The sequence below is a fragment of the Cynocephalus volans genome, chromosome 5, assembly GCF_027409185.1.
Source record: "Cynocephalus volans isolate mCynVol1 chromosome 5, mCynVol1.pri, whole genome shotgun sequence".
In the NCBI taxonomy this organism is placed as follows: domain Eukaryota; kingdom Metazoa; phylum Chordata; class Mammalia; order Dermoptera; family Cynocephalidae; genus Cynocephalus; species Cynocephalus volans.
In genome coordinates, this window is record NC_084464.1 from 53,386,059 (window position 1) to 53,394,358 (window position 8,300).

The 8,300-nt window shown below is 49.5% G+C and overlaps 1 protein-coding gene across 1 annotated transcript in view; it reads right to left on the minus strand.

The window, feature by feature from the left end:
- Positions 1 to 8,300, minus strand: part of C5H6orf132 (chromosome 5 C6orf132 homolog) — a 30,692-nt gene that overhangs the window by 20,770 nt on the left and 1,622 nt on the right. The window lies entirely within an intron of this gene.

Here is an 8,300-nt window from a genome sequence, read left to right on the forward strand (position 1 = left end):
AGCAGATGAGGCCACCTGCTGTCCCCTGTGGTCCACATACCATTTTCTGGGCTCCTCTTACTCAAGATTTCTCTAGCGCCCAAACCACCCGTGGTGTGTGCATGGCTTTTTTGATGCACCCTTGAGGGCAAAGCAGAAAGAGTGGGATGGTCGGGCCAGTGTGACCTAGTAGAAATCCCACCTCTGCCACTCACTGGCCATGCTGCTCAACCTCTCTGGTCCTCAGCTTTCCCATCTGTACAATGGGAGTGATAATAGTGCCAACTTTATAGGACTGTTGTGAGGAGTAAGTGTGGCCAACACACAGAAGTGCTTAACGAACATGGTCTCTTCCCTGTAGGGAGACGACACCAAAGACCTTCCCCTTCCTCCAGTTACTGGGCCCTGCTCTGGGCCCTGTCTACACTAGTGGGAGGGTGGGAGGAGCCATTCACACTTTCTCAACCAACCTCCCTCATGTTCTTTGACACACATTGGTGAGAATTTCACATTCCGTCCTGGGTTCACACTGTCACATCCTAGAGGCAGGGATCACTACATGTCTCTTGCCATGTGGTCAGAAACAACGGAGACTTTCACCCACTTAACAGGGTGTGAGGGACTTCTCTTTCTCTATAGCCAGACAGGAAACAGGATAAAGGCCAAAGGGTTGGCCAGTTAGCTCAGCTGGTTAGAGCAAGATATTACAACACCAAGGTCAAGGATTTGGATCCCTGTAACAGCCAGCTGCCAAATAAAAGGTCAAAATCCCAGTGAACCAGATCCTACTAACTGGAGCATTGAACTAATTGTGATTACTTTTCCCCTTGCACATGACTTTAGGGGAAAATTGCATGAAAGCCAAATGATTTATTCAACAGAGAAGACTGAGCTTGTCTAGGTGATCCTGGGGTCAGAATGCACCCATCCCAAATTCCTACACCTACAGCCACAGCCCTCCCTGTAAGACTCAAGGACGTGATGGAGGCTCTGGGGAGCACCTCAGCACCTGGAGACCAAGTCCTTCATGTGGTGCCCCATCAAGGCAGAAAGTTGGCTGGCGCACTCAAGATTTTCCCCCTCTCTCAAACGGCGGGTTCTCTGCGTGTGCCACATGTCCCAGGAATCACCAGTTCCCAGCGCTGCCCTGCCCTGTGCGCTCTGGACAAACACGATTCCCCAGTCAGGGTTGCCAGGCTCCACGCCTGAGGCTGCACACCAGACTGGAGGGGTTGGGGGAGGGGTGCTGTGAGAGGGCAGATTTGGCCCAATCAAAAACAACAAAAGTAGAGAACTGCCCACCCCCAACAGCCACCACTAAAGCCCACTTCATCCCGTCAGCTTCTAACAGTCTACGTGTTGACACCAGCATCTCCAGGATATTCTCTAGACAGTGCCGTGTGGATGCCAAGGCCCTAGATCTGATGTGATATGGCTGCCTGGGCCCTTAATAGGACTTGGGGTGGGGTGGGGATTACCGCAGGGACTGTGTGAGAGCTATACTCCTAGGCAGACACTTTAACTGTTTCACTTAATCTCTGCGGCAGTGTTGGGGTCTAGGAAACCTCCTTTCTGCAGTTGAGTTACTGTCACATTAATGGCTACTATAATTGTGTGCCTAGGAGCTTTAGAAGCGACCTGGTAAGGTGATAATTATAATAGTAATAATAATAAAAGGTAAAACTTACTGAGCACTTTTAATGGGCCAGGCACTGTTCTAAGCATCTTATACATTATTAATTCATTTAATTCTCAAAATAGCCGCATGTAAATTGGTACGACCATTATCCCTGTTTTACAGATGAGGAAACTGAGGCACAAGGAGGTCAAATAACTTGTCCGAAGCCTCACAGTAAGTGTTGAAGCCAGGGTCTCCTTGAAGGTGTCAGCTCTGAACCACTGCACACACTGTCCCCCAAAGAAGGAGTCATAATCCTACCACATACAGGGCTTGGGTGGGAGGATGGGGGTGTGAAGGGCAGGGTGCTGCTGGGGGTAAGGAAAGCTCTGCTCTGGCCAAGGAGCAGTGCTAGGGAGTGGTGGGAGGTGAAGCCACTTGCCCAAAGCCATGCACAGGTCAGAACAGCCACATCTGAGCCATCCAGGGCTGTCTGACCCCACGCAGGTGTTCTAACCACCTCACAGATTCCATGACTCCAAGGCACTGTTGTTTTCGTCGTTTTGTGGTTGTTCTAAGCAGGGGAACACTTTCTAAGAATACAATTGTCCTCTGTAAAACATACCGGAAGGGAGCAGCTGTGGCATGGGCAGAAGGGCCCCATGGGTCCCCTCCCCACTGGGCACTTCTGGAAAATCCAATATGATTTCCTGGTTCTAAGAGGGCTGGTGAGGACTCAGAGAAGGAAATGTGGTGACGGAAGCAGAGTCAGAGTGACACCACAGGCATTAGTGGCTTTGACGCTGGAAGGGGGCCGCCAGCCCAGGAGCACAGGCAGCCTCTAGAAGGTGGAGAAGGCAATGATCACTCTGCCTGAGAGCCTCCAGAAAGGAACAGAGTCTTTCCAACACCTTAATTTTAGAATATTGAGACCTGCATCAGACTTCTGACCTACAGAATTGTAAGATAATAAATTTATGTTGTTTCAAGCCGAAAAGATAAAAGAAAAGAAAAAGAGGTGTGGCTAGAACCTGGCACACGTTCTTGGGCCCTCACACCTGGCTCAGTTCCTGCTCTGCCGAGGCACACCATTAGGTGAGGCGTGTGTGGCCACCACCATTAGCTAGGTCCTCCAAGTGTTCAAGTTCAGGGCTGAGGCTTTTCCAGCCTCAAAGTCAAGGCCCAAAATGAAAAAGAAAAAAGAATCCAACCTTGGGGAGTTTTCTGAACTCTGCTCAATCACAATGTCAGGGATGCTAGCATGGGCCTTCCTGAGAAGCAGCTGCCTCCTCAACTGAGGACAAAGGAGGGCTCTTGAGAAAGGAAGGGAAAGGAGGAGGTAAAGGGGGTGGCTGGGGAGGAGCTATACAATTTGCCCTTGGAAGAGGCAATGAGACTGCTCAACCAGAAAGAGGAGCCCTACCCCCGCATAACATCCACCTTGAAACTTGCAAACTCCCTCTGTGTCTGCCTTTCCTTTTTAAAAATTTGTAATTTTACTTATTTTTTATTTTTTAAATTAAAAAAGGTATTGAAACATTGATTATGCATATTTATGGGGTACAGAGTTCTATTTCAACACATGTATACAATGTGTGTGTGTCTGCCTTTATACTGGAAGAGTCCTTAGGGAACTGGAAGGTTTTATGCTTGCCACACGCACGGATCAGAGAGGCAGCATTGGAACACCCAGGTGGCTCCCAGAAGACTGGAAAGAGGAGGGAGCCACCCTCAGACGCAGAAGCTTCCCCAGAGAAGTGGCACCTTCAGGAGAGCCCTGGAGCAATTCCAGCAGCCAGAAGTCTTTTGAGACCCCAGGAACATGTTCTGAGCAGGGCCTGAGCCCCAGATGGATCACAACCCTATCAAGATACAAACCGAAGCTTCTCTGACAGAGTCACCTACAAATAATGCAATGGATAAATCCAGGTCTGCTTCCATTTACCCAAACCTGATCATTAAAACAATCCCAATCCCACACACACTCCCAGATTAAATCCTCTTTAGGATAGGATTATGTGCAGGATTCCTTTAGATTTTCTTCTTAAAAATTTCTCTCTCATATATTGATAGGAAATGAAGGAGCAGCTTCAAATTCATTTGCAATCCCTCAATGATTTGAGTTGACATAAATACCATCTAATATTTAAAAACCTGGTTCAAAAATAATTCTTGGTGCCAAGCAGGTGGGCTTCACCTCAGATTTCAACCTAGGACTGGCGGCTCCTCTCCCTGTCTTCTTCTTTCTCAGGAGAGCCTGACCCTGCGGGGGCTTGAGGAGCAGCTGAGTTGTGGACAGCTTCTTATCTGGGAGTGGGGGCAGGACCCTGTGGGGTGAAGGCTATGGGTGTAGAGCCTAGCCGAACTTGGGTTCCAGTGCCTGCTCCACCACAACTGTGAGGCCCTGGAGCATAATGTCTCCTCATCCTTGTAAATGTGAACGATGGCCCCTACTGGGTGGGTTGGTGGGAGGCTGATGAGATAAAGTGTGCAAAATGTTAGCACAGTGCCTAGCAGATAATTTGTGCTCAATAATTGGAAAGGCTGGTTACAGTCATTGTCATCAGCACTCTCTCTGCTCCACCTTAACTCTCTCCACCAAGAGCCTCGGCTTTGAGCTTGGCTTTGAGCTTGAATCCAGCCGTGTCACTTGCAAATGATGGTGAACACCTATACCCATAGAGGAGCACCATCAGGAGGCAGGTGGCCCTTTGCTCTCTGGTCAGAAATCACTCTGAGTCCTGATGCTGCTCCCAGCTGCCCTCTTTGTAGATGGGGAGACTGAGGCCCAGAGGGGGAAGGGCTGGACCAAGGTCACAAAGCAGTGGTGGTGCCAGGGTTCAAACAGGGTGCAGTGTGGGGCTCCAGGCACAAGAATTGCTGTGCCTTACACATAGCACACAGCTCGCTGCCTCGGCCTGGCCCGGGGTGGGGTGTGTGTGTGCATGCATGATCATGCATGAGTGTGCTAACTGGGGGAAGTTCTGTGCAAGCTGCGGGTGGGGCACAAGCTGCTGCCTGACTCCCAGCCCTTCTTTTCTCACCTCTCTCCAAGACGAGGAGCCTCACCGAGTCTTCTGTACTTCTTTTCTCACAAAGTTCAGGTTGAAAACCTGGTAACATGCTCTTCCTCCCCCAGCCCCAAAGCTGCCCGTGGATCTCCATGGAAGATGAGATCAGACAGTCCAAGACAGTTATTTATCTCTCTCCCCAAATCCTAGATAGGTCCAAACTAGAGAGAAAATTAATTAAATTACTTAAATACTTAAATGTCTAACATCTACTAAGCATGTATTATGAGATTCTTCCTCACAACCTTGTCAGGGGAGTACCCTTATTACTCCCACTTTCCAGGTGAGGAAACTGAGGCTCAGAGAGGTTAAGTCCCCTTCCCAAGGTCCCACAACTGGTGAATAAAAGGGGCCAGGACTCAAGCTCAAGCAACCTGATTCTAGAATCTAATTTGGTCTGGTCACAGCCAGCACAGCAGGAAAAGAATGTAGGTAGGGCTCCAGCGTTCCTCCCTTCATCTCCTCTTATTCCCTAGTGAGATCTGAAAGTTGGTGAGGCCTACAGGGAAGCAAATGGGCTTAGAAATCATACCTGGGGTCACATCTCAGCACCTCCATGTAATGCCTGAGAAATTTGGCACTTTCTCAGGCTTAGTGTCCTCTCTTGTAAAATGAGGATAATTACACCTACTTTGCAGGAAGCTTCCCAGAATTGGGGGAAGGAAGTAGCCGGGGTGGGAGGAAAGCTGGAGTAATGGTGTAGCGCTCCAAATCACCAGCAGTCTCCAAATGACCTCAGGAGCACTAGCCACAGGTCTAATCAGATTCCAGAGGCCTGGGGGGTGAAACCTTAGGCTGCGGGGTTTGTTGCCTTGACTCAGAGTAACCCAGAACCCCCAAAGACACCTCCCCCTACTTCTGATCTTCAGCCACTAGGGGAGCCCCTGCCTTTCAGAGAAGCAGCCTGGGATGGCCCCATGTGAATGTAACCCACAAATGGCGTTAATGAGGCCCTTCCTTGCTAATTAGCAGGTCCACATGACAGGAACCTGAAAAGGCCAGTCTGTCCCAGCAAGCCCCAGCAGGCCTGACCTGAGCACCAGAGAGAGGCCTTTGTCCAAGGGCAGTAGGACCTGAAGGCTGGGCTGGGGTGAAGGGGAGGTGGGGCAGGGAGCCACAGAGTAGAGGAGGAGGGAACGGGAAGGGAAGAGCCTCAGTTGGGGCAGCTCAAAGGACCCCAGTGTGGGGAGTGAAGGGGGAAGGGCACAGCAAGCAGGACCCTCTATTTCCAGCTGGGACTTGTTACTCAAAGTGTGTGGACCAGCACAACAACTTTACCTGAAACTTGTTAGAAAATTAGAGTCTCTCTTTATCCGAAGCTGAGCAAATCAGAATCTGATCATAACTAGACCCCAGGTGACTGAATGCACTTCAATGTTTGTGCTGTCCCGAGCTGGAATGACTGAGTCATTTAACCTTTCCCAGCCTTCCTTCTGAGTCTGTTTCCTCAATTGAGAAGACTGTAGTTTTTAGCACAGAGGCTGGTTCAATAAATGGTAACTGATATTGATATTATTATCATTATTAATTTATTGGCTGGGAGAGAAGGGGCAGCCTGTAGCTGGTCTGCAGGGGTAAAGGGAGGGCCTAGCTTTCTGGAGTTGAACTACAGCGACAAGAGGCCCTTCTATAATGAGACAGCAGAGAGGGTGTGTTGTGTGTACTGAACTGCTGGCAAACCACAGCACACCTCCACGGGACAGGAGTAAACAAAAGTCTCCTTCACACCCCTGCAAAGCACAGGTCAGCTTTTGGTAGGTAGGCTGGTGCCAGCCTGGCCCTGGCTGGAAATACGTGCGAGGCTCCAGGGGTTCATGGCTTCCCACCATTTCTCTTGGCCTGAGACACAAGGTCAGGGGACCCCAGGAACAGGGACACCAGCACCGGCAGCCACCCTAGGGACCACTAGGGTTCTCCTGATAAGGAACTGGCTACATTCCCTACATATTTATTTAGAACTACTCTATGTTCTGCGAGGAGTCCTAAGGGTAAAGAGACTGACCCAGCTCCAAGTAGGGAAGGAAACCCCAGAGTTCATCAAATCACCTGGGAGCTGGTTAAAAACCCAGAGCCAGGGCCCTAGCTCTGTGGGATTCTGACTTCATGTGCCTGAGGTGAAACCCCAGGAATGTGCATTTTAAATAATTGTCCTAGGTGGTTGTAAGGAAGGTGGTTTATATTTGGAGGAACAGGGCAGGAAAGAGAGCCCCTCAGCGAACAAGGGGGTCCCACTGCCGGGGTGGGCTGCAGTGGCGGTAGATAAAGAACCTCATCTCAGTTAATCCAAGAGGCAAGGGAAGAGACCAGAGCCACTGGCGGCTTTGCCTCAGTAGCAGCCCAGTCCCTTATCATGGGATTTGCAAAGATCCCCATCTCTGCTTTCCCATGCATTTAAAAAACAATTGTGCAGCCTTTTAAAACCCTTGCTTGGGCTGGGGGAAGGCAGAAGGCTTAATTAGGATTGCAATTGCATTCAGTGAAGTCCTCTTAATTACTGGAGTACACATTAGGGAAATTCTTTAAAGAAAAATGTGCTCATCACCATCTTCACAAGACTGTTTGCATTTTACCTGCTGCATCCAGCCTACATTTGTGCAAAAAGATTTTTACATGGCTGTAGTCACAGAGCAAGCAGGTAGTTACTCTTTAATTCCTGTACACATTCCTACATTGATTTTCCCCCTGCCATTCCACCACCTGTTTTCCGAGGGCTGAATACCACCAGCTCAGTGCTAGGAATAACCTGACAATAATAAGTCATTCTTTAGAGCAGGGGTCATCAAACTTTTTCTCTAAAGAGCAAGATAATAAATATTTTAGCTTTTCAGGCCATACAGTCTCTTTTGCAGTTACCCAACTCTTCCCTTGTAGCATGAAAGCAGCAATAAACAATATGTAAATGATGGGCATAGCTGGCTAAGTTCTAATAAAACTTTATTTACAAAAACAGGCCATGGGCCAGATTTAAGCCAGGGCCAGAGTTTACCAATCCTTCCTTTAGAGCTTTTCTTTTTAATACTCTTCAAAGCGCTGCCATATACACCACTTCAGGCTGTCATCCTACAGGCATTCTGGACACCATCCCCATTTAACAGACGAAAAAATTGAGGCCCAGGGGGTGTTTAGCCCACATTATTGATAGAGACATGACTCTGAGGCAGTTCTGACATCTTCATCCCATCACAGAATCCCCAACACTGGTCCCTCCCCAACCCCAAGCATAGCAGGGAGGAGGCCTGATGTCACACCCACTGGCACCTCAGGGAACACCGTGGACACACTGGGGAGCCATCCTGTTGGGTGCAAGATGTTTTCCATCCTTCCATGTGTAGGCTCGGTCAGGCTGAGTCAGCTGGAGGCCCAGCCTTGCCCCGGGGAATGGGAGGAGCTGTTGAAGAGCTCCTTGAAGAACTGGAGGAACTGCATCCAGGCTGCTGAAGGCAGCAGTTGGCTGAAGGTGACAGGGTACCATGCCCCTCTTCTCTCACCAAAGGGACTGATCCCCCTAGCAGCCTGCTCAGCCCAGGCAAAATGTAGAGGAAGTGCCTGAGAGGCATGTCTGAGGTCTCCCCTGGGGAGAAGTGTGTGTGTGTGTGTGTGTGTGTGTGTGTGTGTGTGTGTGTGTAGGGGTG